Consider the following 15,193-nt stretch of genomic DNA (forward strand, 5'->3'; position numbering starts at 1 on the left):
ATATTTATGGCAGCTCCCTTAGGAACTCCATCCCTGTGTGCAGTAGGAAGTATTCTCTCATCCATCTCTAGTTGCTCTCCTGCTGCAGCTGGGACTCTGTAGCCTGTTCTGTGCTGTGATGTGTCTGTGATTTGGTTGCATGCTTCCAAAACGCTAATACACAACTCTGAAATTGCCAACCAAAACCTTCAGGTGCTTGCAGTGATTGTCCAGATGAAGCTATTGAAAAATGCATGATAATACCTATACCCATACTTCAAATCTGTATCGTGAATATTCCTAGATTGATCCTGTATGAGTATTTTTGAAATGCTCTGCTTATGCACAAGAAGGATACACAGATACTTCCCATTCATCCATATATGAGAGAGTTAGAAAGGAGGTCTCTGGTATGTGAGATCTGACGTAAATGTGGAAGCAGAGTGAAAGAGGGAGCTGCAGTGCAGCTACAGAGGTTGTTAAGGGTTCCAGCTGAACCATGGAGCAGGAGGTAATGCAGGACTGCAAGACGTAGCTTCCTCCCGTGGAGGAAACTCATCTTCTTTGGTTTCCCCCCTCACAGCACACCTTGGACTTTTCTGTCAGTAAGACCCAAGGTGCTGGTGGTAGTTATTACAGACCCTGTGGCATTTTTGACAGATGTCAGGTATGTTTTGGGCCAATTCAATGTAGGGTAATTGCAATTTGAGCTGAATAGCTGCTCCTCACATTTTGTACCAAAACCATTCTCTAGTGCTGTTGCAAACAACTGTGAGGCCCATATGTGGTCCACTCCAGAAGCAACAGCACATCAGTGGAAGGGAAATTGATTTTTTTTCCTTATAAGACAGTCTGTGCTCACAGGGGATGAAAGGCAGCATGGCTTTACAAGTTTGGCTCATTGCTCGTGCCCTGTTTCAGATGCGATTTCTCTCAATACATTGGTTTTACCCATGTGACCTCAAGTTTCTCTTGAAAATAGAAATGGTACTGAGTCTGAAGAAAGATTTTGATTTCTCCTTTGTCTTCTATCACGATTTATTTGTTTGTTGCCTTTAATGGTTTCCATGTTTGGGAATAGAACAAGTATTGCCCTGCAGCACAGACAAATTAAATGGAGGAGGGGCAAAGTAGCTCAGGGCATTTTTAACAGGCTTAGAAACCTTTTTCTGCAGGTCATTAGTTGGAATCCACCCTGGGGAATTTAAGGTGGTGAGTGTTTACTTGTCAGTAAGGGAGAAGTGATATTAGATACTGAGCAAGGAAGTAAGAGGATGATGTGCATGGGAAATGATTAATAGAGGAGGGCAAGAGGTGACAGAAGAAGTGACATTAAGCGGGAGGCTCCTTCTTCTACTTCCCCATCTGTCGCTAGGTAGCTTACATTGTTTAGATTCCTTTCAGATCAGTTCCTAAGTTGCTTATTTCTCCATGCATCACCTGTGGTCTGTGTGAAACATGCTGATGGTCATACTCCTGGCTACAAAACCAGAAAATCCTCCCTGGGAGAAGGGAACAGAGCATCCCTCTGCACATGCAGCAACTGTACCTGTGAATGATGAGTGAAAGAGGTGCTCCTGTTAACTTTAACCTCTGCGGGTGCCCTACCTCCCATGGCAAACTGCCAATAAGAGAGGTCCCAATAGCAGGCTGCTTCCCCATATCCCTTGAGTCAAGTCATGCCTGCAGCCCTGGGGCAGCAAGCTTCTGTGGTCCCACAGCCTGGGGGTACACTCAAGCTTGGCTCCAGTATCTCTCCGGGGAAAGAATGCCTGCTCCTATCCTTAGCAGCACTGCCTTCACTCAGGTGTGGTCATTGAGAAAAAATCCCTATGCTCAATGAAGTCTGTCCAGTGTTACCTGGTGGTGGGAAGAAGTGTCCCTGCTGGAAGCTGCTCAGCTCACATCCTGCTCTCGGAACTGAGAGTTTTTGGCTTTGCATGTTTTTCCTATGCAAAACAGAAGTAGCACATAAGGAACTTCATAGTGTCCTTACTGTGGTATTACTACACTTCAGTCCCACTTTGTGCACTATGTAGTAAAACACAGGTCACTCAGCATCAACCAGTCCTGACCGAAGCCAATTCCTTCATTCACACTGTTGAACTACAAATTTGCTGCTTCAGATTTTATTGTGGTGTGAAGCATTCCTATGGGTAGATCTTTTCTCTTGTTTCTTAAAATAAGTCCAAGCTAAATACATCTTGACGCTCGTGGGAGTCATCTCCTTTGCAAGACCTTGCTTTTCTTTACCCAGTCCCACCATTTTCAATTACCTTGTACAACCAACCACACTGAAAATTATTAGCCTATGTAATATAGCAATATTGTTTAACCTGTCTCTGGCCCATACAGGAGGATGTTTAGAATATTATAACTAAAGTTGCCATTTTGAGTTAAGGCTGATGATGTTAGTCTGTCTTAGTAGGCATGGGAAGTTCCAATGATTAGTGCTTTATTTATATTGTAAAGGCAGACCTTAAAAATGCTGCCAAAATATAAGCCCCTTCCCTTTTTAGTCTCTGCTCATTTTAATCTTCCAACTAGTTTGGAGTTTGTGTTCAGTCATTGTGACTCCCTCAGTATAAATGGAAAAATTCAGGGTGCAAAAGTGTATGTAAATTCAGAGTTGTGTTTTCTCACATTCAGCAGCGAGTCAGAACTGAGTATCCTGACTTTTAGAGCTTTGGTCCCAGTAATTAGCAAGCAGAGAATACATTTTTGAGGGCAGAGAATATCTCTTTGTTATGTGAGTACATGCTTAGCATAATAGATACCCTGCATCTACTTGTGACCTTCGAGTAGCAACCATAATATAAAGCAACAACAGCAGCACCTTCTGAAATCTCAGAGATTTACCCTCCAAGCTTTTAGCTTTATCAGGACTTTAGAAACTTTTTGAACTGTTGGACGCATTATATTTAATAGTCCCTGATAGACTTATTTCTCCATTAATTTGTCTAATACCTTTATGAACCCATTTATACTTCTGGATTTCACAACATCATGTGACAGCAAATATCACAATTTAATTGTGTTGCATGAAGAAGATTTTCCTTCTGTTTATTTTAATTTTTCTACCTGATAATTTCTTTGAGTGCCTCCAACTTTGTGTATTACTGTAATCATTCCCTGTTCACCTTCTTAATACCATTCACGCTTTTGTAAACCGTATCACATCCCTCTTTTGCTGTCTTTTTTCCAGTCTGACAAGTTACAGTCTTGTTCCTCACTGAAAAAAAAGCTCTTCTGTGCCTATGGTCAGCTTTTCCACCCCTCTTTATAACATTTCTATGCATTCTGTGCCCTGAGATAACGACTAGAAGTATTCAAGATGCAAGTGCGTTGTGGATTTTTCCTGCAAGATGGTAATTTTTTTTTTTTATATTCTGTTTTTCTCTCATCTTCTTTCCTATCAGTTCCTAAAAGCCCCTCTGGGCATATCTGACAGCAGCTGAACACTGAGGTGACCTTTTCTAATTATTCAAAGTGACTCCAAGATTTCTCTCCTGAGCAGTGCTGATCATCGTGTACCTATAGCTAGTGTTATTTTTCCACACATGCATGAGTTGGCATTCACCACCACTAAGTTTCATCTTAGTTCACCGCATCCTTCTGCAGCTTTTCACAATTAGCTTCAGTTTTGACTGTTCTTAGCAATGCTGTATCATCAGCAAACTTTGTCACCTCACTTTTAACTGCTTTCCCAGGTTGTTTATAAATATAGTGAACAACATATTTGAAATATTTTTCCATTGGGAAAACTAATTGTACAGTTTGTTTTCTGCTGCTAACTTCTTCTTATTCTGAGAATGCTTAGCTTCACTGCAAGCAGAGATATTCACACTGTATTGACCAGTAGTGTCCTAGGCCACATGCTCATTGAATACTTTAATAAATTTGTGAGACATGACTACTTTTTGCAGAAGCTGTTAGATCCTTCTACAGCATATCATATTTATATATGTATACTAATTTTATTCTTTATTTTGGTTTCTAGCAATTTATCTGCTGCAGAGATCAGGTTTACTGATCCATCTTCCCTCAGTCTTCTGTGGAGCTCTTAGGAAAACCCCCAATGTTTTCACATTTTTCACCTTTTCTTTCTCAAGATACTGAGGCAGAATTGAGGAGTTGGTTACAGGCCTCCATCAGTAACTCACTTAAGTCTTTGTTTTAGACCTCTTGGGTACATACTTTCTAATCCCAGTGACTGGTTACTATTCATTTACTGATTTGTTCTAAGTACTCTTCAACTCAACTCGCATTTTCAGTTTAATATTTTTTCACTTTCTTTAATCATTTTACATGAGTTTGGCTGAGGTGGCAGCTACTGGGGGTCCTCTGAAGGCTTAGAAAACAAGAGGTGTTATCCCAAATAAATTGGGAATGTTTTGGACTCTTTCTGGACATCTATGCTTTAAGAGTAGTGATTACTGCAAATACTTTATTATGCTCAGCAACGTCTCCTGTTAGCCTTTCCATATTTCTGGGGGGATTTCATAACCTCACATTCTGCTTGTGCTTTTCATGAGCAATTATGTGTATCACAAAGTGCTATTTTGTCTGTTATCTAAACACTTCATCTTGGGCTAGAACATAATCTCTTGCTTTTTGCTTACGTTTTTCATCATGTTGAATATTGCTTTTTATTTTAGTGCCTATGTCTTTTTCCAGCACTGATGGAGAAAACATTTTTTCCGCAAACATTTGTCCAATAAGTGAGAAGTATATCCTGTTTTGGAGTTTAATTCTGTTGCTTCTCTAGGCTGTCTTTACAGAATTATTAACTACCTCTCTGTGGTTTGGGATACAGCTCATTTAAATAAGGAAGAGATCTGCACTGTTACATGTTTTATATTTGTTTACATTGCATTGATGCAAGATGGATCCCTCTCCAAATGTGCAAGGGGTATTTTTACACCCCACTAGTGTTTTACACTTGGACTGTATCTTTGCAAATTTAACATTACATGATGAAAAGTAAATTTTTGAAACAAACTCTCCATTAGTTTCAAATTGGTTTCTACAGTTATTTTCACTCCTAAGCAAATGCTACTAGGATTTAAATCAGCTGTACACAATTTCCAGCATCATCATCTTGATCTTCCTGCTTCATTTAGGGATCTCAACGAAAATGCAGCTGGCTGCTCCTTTTGCATATGGACAGCACCTAATCATTCTGAATTTTGAAGACACATCTTTTGGCAGTGCAATTGATTTAAGTAAATCATGATGTCTCTGATGCTGGTGGATTGACGATCCACGTTTTTACATTGTTCAAAATATCTGCTTATAACTACCTTACATCAAGCAAAGTCACTTCGTAACATATCCTTAAAAAAGTGTCGAATCTTTTAAAACAATTTTATGTTATTATGAATTTCTATAGATTCCCCCTACTTTTTACTTATCTTGCTTACAAGATCAGATATTCTGCACTGAGAACATCAGGTAAAGTTCACATCTCTTGGGCCAGTCTTTGACTAGATAAAAACGAATGGTGGTTGACAAGCTTTCTTTTTTTTTAATTATTCTTCTTTGTTTTTGTTTCATTCTGCAAATTTTCTATCTCACATTAAGCTTGCAGAGCCTGTAATATCACAGCCCATGCATTAACTTTTTGTAATACCCCATGAGAGTTAAAGAATAAGAGTGTATTGTCCAATATTGAGCCTCATTTAGTTTTTCTGGTCAGAAATAAATCCCTGTGTAAAGAAGTGAAATATTTCTGTTTCTTAGGACTTCTTCACTAAACATTTTTTATGTTTCTCAATGCCAAAAAAATGTTTTGACTGTTGAGTGAACAATTTTCCATGAAACTTTTTTTGCATGCCCAAATAGCAGAAAGGAAATGCTTCCAGCTTTGGTTCAGTGATACATGTAAGAACACAAATGTCAAGCTGGTAAGAGGACTTCCCTGCTCTGAAACATCTTCAGAGCCTGAGAAGAGGTCCCCTTTTGCCTGAAAATCCTCTTTCTAATCTCAGTACTTTACATATTGAACTCCTGACAAGCGCTCAAGAATCAAATTTGCACTTTGGCCTAGGGATCTCTCTGCCAGTCACTCAGACTTATTTAAGATGCATGTCTGTCTGTTTTCATACAGACAGAGGAATGAGGAGGCATTGAAATGAAGTGATTTGCAAGCAAAAATTATGGTGTTAATGTTGATGTTCATGGTTTCCTGGCTCTCAGTCCCACAACTGGATCCTTAGGCAATTCTTCTTCTGTCCTGCAGTTGTGCTAAAACAGTTTGGCTAAAAATGAGGCCAAACCATGAATCTGAATCTCAGCATCCCCAGAAGTCAGGAAGTAGCCTGTAGGTTCTCTCTTCAATACCTTCAGCGTGAAACAGAATACATTCAGATCCCTGAGAAGTAGCTTGAGTTTTTATTTTCTCTAGTAGTTTTTAGTTATACTATTTTTTCTGATCAATGTCTGAACTGTTTGATGATTGCAAGTCTGGGGAGGGGCTGGAAGAAGTGAATAGTAGGTTAGTACCAACCAGTGACATTAGCAATTGCAATGAGAAAAATTCTGATGATAACTCTTCAGCTGGGCAGCCTTGGAGGAAAAACAGATGAAATCACTTTGGCTAAAATGGATGTCTGCAGCTTTGTTAAATCTCTCACAAAGAAATGAATCCTTCCCTGATAGTTTTTGCAAAGGCAGGAGCAGCCAGAATGCCAAGAGAAAGCTCAGTTCAGACCAAGGCTTCAATGGTATTTCAGTGGAGAAACCCTGCTTTCCTCCTTGTGCTGCAAAAATCAAGAGAAATGCAAAGTCTTGGTCTTAGAATTCTTTTTTAGTATTTTTTTCCCTATAACAGTCAGCTTAAACTCAGACATGAGGCAAATGCTGGATTTGAAAATGCAGCAATGAATCTGGCATCCGCACACTGTATTGTGCTGCCAGTCCTTTTTTATATACCAACTCGTGTGCTTCCTACTGCCTTATGAGCTGGGGCTGTCTGTGCCATGATGTCGCTATTATGACAATGATATCGCCAGTTGCCTGCACCATCCCATCCCTTTAGATTTGGAGTTCTAAGAAACAGCAGATTGGGAAAAATCAAGTAAATGTCAACTCTCTGGACTTAAAATTAGTCCTTTCTTCTGAGGATCTCATTGCACTTTATACACCCAGGCCAATATTCCTGGGAATTACAGAATTAGATGTTCTCATCTCACATGTATGAGGCACCACACAATTGAGCAGCTTGCCTGGGAGAATACCTGAAATATGTTACCTCCAAGAACAGATTCACCTCTCCTTATTCCCATCCTGCGTGCTAGCCAAGTAACTGTTCTTGTCCAGCAGTCCTCTGAGCTGAGGCCTGATGGATCCAAAGCATGAGTAAAAGTCCAGCAAAATAACTTGCAGTTGCAGTGTTGCAGGACAGCTTTTCAGGGGAAAGCAGCTGCCTTTGATAGCTGTAAGACTTATGATTGGGAGTTCAGGACCTCTGAAAATCAGAACGTCTGCTAATATATAACATCCTGTGCTGAAATACAGATTGCGCTGGCTTGGGATCCCCAACTCAGCTGTGGAACGATTCTCATGTGCTATCATCTGTCTGCTCTAACAGTGATAAATGCTCTAACAGGGAGAAAGAAAAATACATTTACTACATATCCTTTGCTGTTGTCTTTCTGAACCTGGGCAGCTCATTCTACTCTCCTGTTCCTCATGGGCTCAACTGTTCCATGGGGCCATCTCTTCCTCTTATTATTTACAGACTTTGTTCTTCTCTAACCTGCTGGTTACCCACAGTTACATCTGACTTACCTGTCAGGCTTTGGTTTTCTGTTTTCCTTCTTCTCTGTTAGTTCCTCTCCCTCCATCTTTCTCTCTGCACAGTTTCCCTGTCTCCTCCTTCCTTTGCTTTTGTATCTTTGCACCTCTTCAGTCCTCCCTGCCTTCACCCTGGGTATCTCCTCTTATATCCTGCGCCTTCAACCTGCCTCCTGTGGAGGGCTGAGCTGTGGTGATGGGACATCCCTTACACAACCTCCTAGTTACTCAGATGCCTGTCAGGGCCTCGGCAAGTGCCCCTGGGAAACCTAAAGAAGTAACAATAGCAGGGGGAGATCTCTATGAGCAGGTAGTTGGAGGTCAACTAACATCTGTAGTCATGTGGTAATGGAGTGCTGCAAACGCTGTAAATTGTGAGAACACCCACTGAACCCTGGCTAAACTGTTTTGTATTTGCATACTTTCAATGTGCATCAGCTGAAAGTGGCTTAAACAGAGTATTTTGCAAAATGCTCAGAATAAATGAACTTGTATAATTAGCAAATAAACTTTTCCACTAACTTTCCAACAATCCACTTCATTTCTCTCCAGTGGTTTCTGAGGTTAGCTGCAAAAGTAGTCATTTCACTCCTGATAAGCTGTTTTCTCTGATTCATAATACAGTCTGCCTATTCACATGTGGTGTTCTCACCTTTTCCTCTGCCTTTTCTCTGGTTCCTGGTCATTCTCTTTTCCCAGTACAGGCTGTCGGCTCAGGTGTTTTTTTGCAGGGCTGCATGAAGACACCTGAGTTAGCCTGTTAGCTCAGGTAGTGAAAGCACTTTTTACAGATCAGTATGTTGCCTCTCCTGGGCTAACAAATTCTTTCTCCTGTTTTTTTTTTTTTTCCTTCGCACAGTGTGTTAACCTGGGAAGACTGTTTCTTCTACCTACCTGCACTTGATCACTGAGAGTTTTATCAGGTATTTCTCTGTGCAGAACTGCTGTGCCCCAGCCTTGTCTCCACATCCATCTCTGCAGCTTCTTTCAGGCTATACCAATGGCTGGCTTCATCTTCCTTCAAAACTCTTCTGAGACTTGACTTCAAAGATCCTTATAAGTGACAGCTTCAGCAACAGGTAAAGTCATTAACCTACTAAAAAAATGAACTCATAAAAAAAAACCCCAAACATTTTTTATATCCTGGAAATAGGCCCATAATCAGACTAATAATTTGCTGATTTTCTTCCTGTATTTTTATGTTGTCCACTCTTATCTAATTCACTTCATGGCTGAATCCATGGTTATTTCTGTGTATTTTTGTGTATTATTAATGTGCATCGGAGTCCTGATAATACAGCATGTACATGTGATTTGGAGAATATATGCATATGAATATTGCCTTCCAACTGAACTATATCCAGAGAGAGGGAGACTGGAAGGCAGATCTTCTGCTTCCCCAGCTAACGTGTATATGCAAAGCACCAGACTGAAGGAGCATCTATATTATTGCTTGCTCAAAGGAGCAGAGACTCTGTCATACATAATACAGAGACATCATTACTAATATAAAACACTGCTGGGGAGAAGGGACACATGGGCGGGCCAAGATGGCAGATGGCTTTTAGTGGCATGCTGCTTTCAGTTCTTCTACCTTTGTAATTTGTGCAATTTAAAGCCTTTGGTTACTGTTTTTAGTCTGCTGTCCATTGGCCCTAGTGGGAGCTTTTGTTGTTGTGCAAGAATGCAGTGTATTTTTAGTGAGGGCCACAGCCAATAGTATGTGCTGTGTTCTCCTGGCGACTGGTGTTACAAAGGCAGGCTAGTCAAGAATAGCTTTTACGATCAGCTGGTTTGCTGAAGAATTGATGAAAATAGCAGTTGTCTTGGCCATATAACCTCTGCTCTGTTGTACTGCAGGATTTTGTGGTTGCTCTGTAAGGCACTAGTACTGAGGTAGAAAGCTCTTTGGCAGCTAAAGAGGAAGGATGGAAATAAAATATAACTTGAAGAGAGGCAGTTAGTAAGTGGGGATAGGGACATATGAGAGTATCTTCCCTGATTTGCATAGTGATAGAAAAATTCTTTTAGGGGTGAGGAAAGTAAAGGAGCCAAGTGGCCCTTCCTGTGCTTTACGAATGGTGTTCAGGAAATTTGAGGTTATTTCTGGCCCTGTTGTGTGGACCAAAGTCATTCAGGTTCCTTTAGCCTCATCCTCACATCTGTAAAATTAAAAGACGACTTGACATTTGAAAAGGCATTTGAGTCATTCTCCATCCCTTCATTCTGGGGACTCTGGGAGCTCTAATACTTTCTGAGACCCATTGCTGGATGATGCTGGAGGATCACTAGGTGCTGGTATAGTCGATGCCAGTGATCGCTCCACTGGGCAAGACCATGACTGGCCTGTGTGTAGCTGCGGAAAGTTTCTCTTCCTTTTTGCTCAGATTGCACAGGGGCAGTCACAGCCATAAATTCTGCCCTTCAGATCAGTGCCTGCAGGCAGATGCAGCAAAGGAGGTTGACTCATTTTCTATCCCCAAACTCCTTTTTGACTCACTTCAGAACCATAAAATTTAGCATCCACTACATCTTATGCAAAGAGGGCTGCTCACTTCTAGCTGCTACAGTTGATTGAATTTTTTAGATGGCCAAACAACCTTGTTGTGGCTTGGCTCAAAAGTGGAAGCACAGAAGTGCTTTGAAGGAACCCATTGCAGATGAGACAAGCAGGAAATGGTGGAAATTCTGTGAGGCACCCTTTCTGCTGTGGATAGATACCTCCTTTAATTTCTAGACTGAAGTAACTGAAAGAAGCAACCCATCTTGTGGCAGCTTTTGTGGCTGCTTCTGAACTAGAAATAAGTCCAAGTTGCAGAGGCTGAAATTTGGATCTCTCTCTTTCCTCCTTTTTTACAACCCTTCTGTATTTTCTGATGCTTTGCTTCCATCTCTGATTTTTATTTTTTATTTTTGTGAGGCCCTCTCTAATTAGAGCAGGTAAAAATAGCTCAGCTAAGCACAAGCTTTATTGTACTGCAATGTGGTTTTTAACTTTACACAGTATGCATTTTCACGGCAGTTTTAATACCAAACCAAATCTGCATATGTACAAATTTATATGCATCTGTTACCATGTTTGGGACTCCTTATACTGAAAAGCCAATGCACAAGCAAGCAATCTTGCCAAGTAGTTTTGTTGCATTTCTGTAATAACAAGAACTGTGGTTCAGACTCACAGCTCAGAGATGCATTTTTGGAAATCCTTTGCATATGTATATTGGTTCTTTTGAGTTCTTTTGAGTTCAGAAGAGTCTAAATACCAAATGAATTCCTGAAATTAGCTTAGGAATTTCCTAGTCATGGTTTTGGATTCTTTTTTAGCTTCCCGCTTCCTATATTTTTATCCATTTCCTTATGCTCTGAACATACAGTATAAGTGGGTTTTTTAAATCAGAATTTGAGTGAATGTGAAGCATGAATGTAATAGCCTATTTTCAACTCTATTTTCAGGAGTTGTTTTCATTCACAATGCATACAGTAGCTATAAAAAGACATATTATATTTTCAAGGTCTGTCACATTATTTACAGTGTGAGAACATAAAACCTCTCTGATGTTTCCTGATAAACAGTCAGACCCAGTAGCACAGCTGAACAACAGGTTAGGTACATCAGGTGCATAACCAGCTTCAGGTGGAGTAAAGAAGCCAAGGGTATAGGAACATACTCTTTCTAGAGGACAAGAGTGTACTCGGATATCTGCAGTTTCAAATGCTGGAGTATGTGGGTTAACACAAACATTTCTGGTATTTTGTGGCCTAGCACTGCTACCTTCCAGGCAGTCAGTCATCTAAGCAAAATTTCCACATGGGTGGCTGCTGAAAAACACAATGCCCCTTACCCTAGGGTGAATCCTAGTTTCATTAAAGTCACTGACAAAACTGCCTTTGACTTCAGTGGGGTCAGGACTGGTGACGTCTGATTTCCATTCGAGCTTAGGATTGCAGATATCTTGCAGAAAAACAATTCAGACTTCTGCTCAGAGGATGGAAGAGCTCCATGGATTTGCAGATCTTTCACCTTTATGGCTGCAGATCTTTCACCTTTATGGCCAAAGAGAGGGTTTATTGTCCTCTGAATCCAAATGTGCCAATAGAAGAAATTATGGCCCTCCTTCTCAGAGGTTACTGCTTCCTGGCTCTTTAAATTGTTTAAGGCAAAATTAGCCAGGTTAGTTTATAGAACTGGAAATTGTGGTTTCAGATAGGATATTTGACTTGGAGTGAATTGGGGAGTGCTCACACATGCTGTGTAGCCCGCAGATCAAGATAAAACAGGAGGTGCAAAGTTGTCTGTGAATGTTAAACTCTGGGTCAGGAAAAGGACATGTGCCCATAGTTTAGGTCATTAGAAGAGTGCCACCACCTCGTGGCACCTTTATGTGCTTGATACGGCTGAAGGGCTCTACCTACCAGAGCTGTGTGCACATGGAGGTACAACGGCCTAACTACTCTCAGGAAGAACCTTACAAGGATAGAGGGCTATATGGGGTTTGACAGCCTGCCTAAGCCAAATCTTCTTCCTAAGGCTAAGTGAAGAACTTTGATCTCTGGGTCTTATATTCATGTAGAAAAAGCTTTTCCTTGTGTTCCTTCTCTGCCGGTCCTGGTGTTCCCACAGAGTTGCTGCCACAGGCTGAGGTTCTTGGGCTGTTGCTGTGTGGTCTGCTGGTGGGATGGGTTGTCAGCCATGATGTGTTCTTGGACTGCAGGGTCAGTGCATCTTCATAGGGTGGGAGGTACCTCACAACAGCTGTGTTGCAACAGCCACATCAGGCTCTTTCTGCCTGAATGTAGCTTTTGTTTTCTGCTTGGTTTTGGTAGTGCTCCAAGAGGTCATATCAAATAGCAACCTGTGATATGGCTTTCCACATTTACATTTAGGAGCCACCCTCAGGCCTTACGAGGTGCTCACAGAAAAATGTGTGTGTGGTTACGCACATGCAATGAAAACAGAAACAGCACTGACAATGAGGTGTTTTCCACATGTAAGTGCAAGGCCCTAGTGGGCATAGCTGGGTTCAGGTATGGGTTCAGGTGCTGGTGAATGCTCTGGTGCATGTAACTGAACAGATGGGTTGGTGTCTGGTGTCTGCCATTTTAGTGCCCCTGCCATATTTTGTTTTTCTGTAAAATGGTTGCTGCTGTGCTAAAACATTGGAGAATGGTGTAAACCAGACAAAACCAAAAGAAATAGAAAATATAAAGAAGTTACTGTAACAACGCAAAAGGACTCCTTCAGCAGGGATCAGAGCTTTAATTTATTTCACAAGAAAATGACTGACTCATTTGAGCAATACACAGTCTGGATCTCTTACATGTGCAAAAGGCTGACAAAGGCAGGCTTCTTGATTTGCAAGTGACAGAAGTAGTTTTGTTATGCAGTATGAGTTGCAGGACGTTGGGCTCAGCTGTGTTTTACAAAAAGAAAATGTTTCCCCTCATTTTTATTATATAGTTCTTCAACACTAGAGTGTCCTCTTTTGTGAAGTGCTGCATACCTATGCACAAAGTGAACAGTCCTTGATGGCTGACCATAAACAGCATTTGGTACCTCTGATCTGTGTCTCTCTGTCTGTGGAAGAAATCTAATCTTATTTACAGAAAGAATTTTATGAACATTTATGTATCATACAATTTACTTTCAAAATGATTCCATAACTCCATAATTTACAGACTGTGCCAGCATTTCTTTTGCATCTTGTTTGTTTGCAAGAAGGTTCTTCTGGCATTTTTTGAATTATAAGTTGGCAAAGAAGAATTTTTTTCCTCTCAACTTCAAAGCAAACACAACAATAAAGACTTAACAGCTGGATCTGTGTAGGAAGCCTGCTGACACCTTATTTAGTGTCTGATTTTAAATTATGTTAAGAAATGAGAAGAACAGTGAACTTGTTCGAGGTACTTTGTGCCGTTCAAATTCTGACTGTGAAGTCCCGTGTCCTATTAGAGCAATGAAACTGCGGCCCTTGTGCATTGCAAGGCAGCTGGGATCTTAGGGTTGGGACAGCAGTAAGTGTGCCAGAGCCCTACAGCATGAAGCCGCTGACACTTGTGCACCCAGGGAGATCTTAGGACTGAGAGCAGTGTGCTGAGGCCAGAAGATGGAAGAGAGGGCAGAAGTGATGCTATGCTTCATTTTGTTGTAGCTATTGTGCTGAGTGAGTAGATCTGCAGGCTAATTTCCAGGACAAACAATTGAAACAGCAAACTCACAAGGGATGTTTTGGACTCTTCTGTGAAGGTTTTTAAGTCCAAGTCGAACAGCTATCCATTAGAGAAGGTCTAGGTGTAGTTGATCCTGCCTGGCTGCAAGGAGCTGGGCCAGCAGATCTCTTGAGGTTCTTTTTGGCTGTAAACTTGCCTAATTTTATTATTATAATGATGAAATTCTGGGCAAGAACAACTGAATGGGAAACAAGTAATTCTATTAGCTGGGCAATAACAGAAAAGGGAAATGCTTCTCATTTTTCCTTTTTTTTAATCAGGTGATCACTCTTAAAATGAGCAGTTGCTGTAATACTGTCATCCTTTCCATTATAATGTCCTTTGTCACTTAATAGTGTTGGGTCAAAAGGTGACCCAAAAGGCCAGTGAAAATCAGTGACTTACAGTTGGCTTCACTGGGAAATCAACTTCTCAGCCTTAGGAAATTCAAGGGGATTTTGTATTACTTGTTACATTTGGGCAGCTGTGTCAGAGGGCTGGGCAGCACATCCTTGAGGTGATCAGTTTTGGGGCTGGTCTATGCTACTGTACTAGGTTGCTGCACATTTTTGGTAGAGAAAGTTTTATTGCTGCCCAGTTCTGGGTTTGATTGTCAGGTGCAGGTCAAGTCAGTTGAATTGTCTTAAAGGTTGCGGATGGAGATGCCACAGCTAAAGTGTCTGGGTCCTGCCTGTTTGGTGGCGCAGAGGGTCAGGACCTGACAGAGGAGCTGGACTTGAAGTTTGCAATGCATTGTTGCTAATATGCGGGCTGAACCTTGCCTGGGGAGTGCCCTTAAACTCTCAAGGTGCAGCAGGCACAAGACACACCAGCATCTCATCTCACTGTCTGCTGGCTCTGGGATGAATGTTTCATATGGAAAGGAAAAAAGCATCTAGTGGAAGGAGGTGTTTCCACCCCCATATGGATGCAAGGTCAGCCTGACCTATTATCTATTTCTGTCTGAGGTAAACAAAATCACTTATTACCAAATGGCAGCATCCATACGGGTGATCAATATGGGGACCTCTGTGGCTTGTTCCTTTCATGAATGTAATAGTGTCTTCTGTTTTCTCTCCTTTGATATTTTTATCAGAATAATTCAGTCTGACAATGTTTTTAAGTTAGTAAGAACAACCAAGGGATAAACAGTTCAGTCACCTTGGCCTCTTTCTTCTCCTAGTATTAAAAGTGAGGCTAGCTGTTATTA

This window comes from Grus americana, chromosome 3, assembly GCF_028858705.1.
Source record: "Grus americana isolate bGruAme1 chromosome 3, bGruAme1.mat, whole genome shotgun sequence".
Taxonomy (NCBI): Eukaryota; Metazoa; Chordata; class Aves; order Gruiformes; family Gruidae; genus Grus; species Grus americana.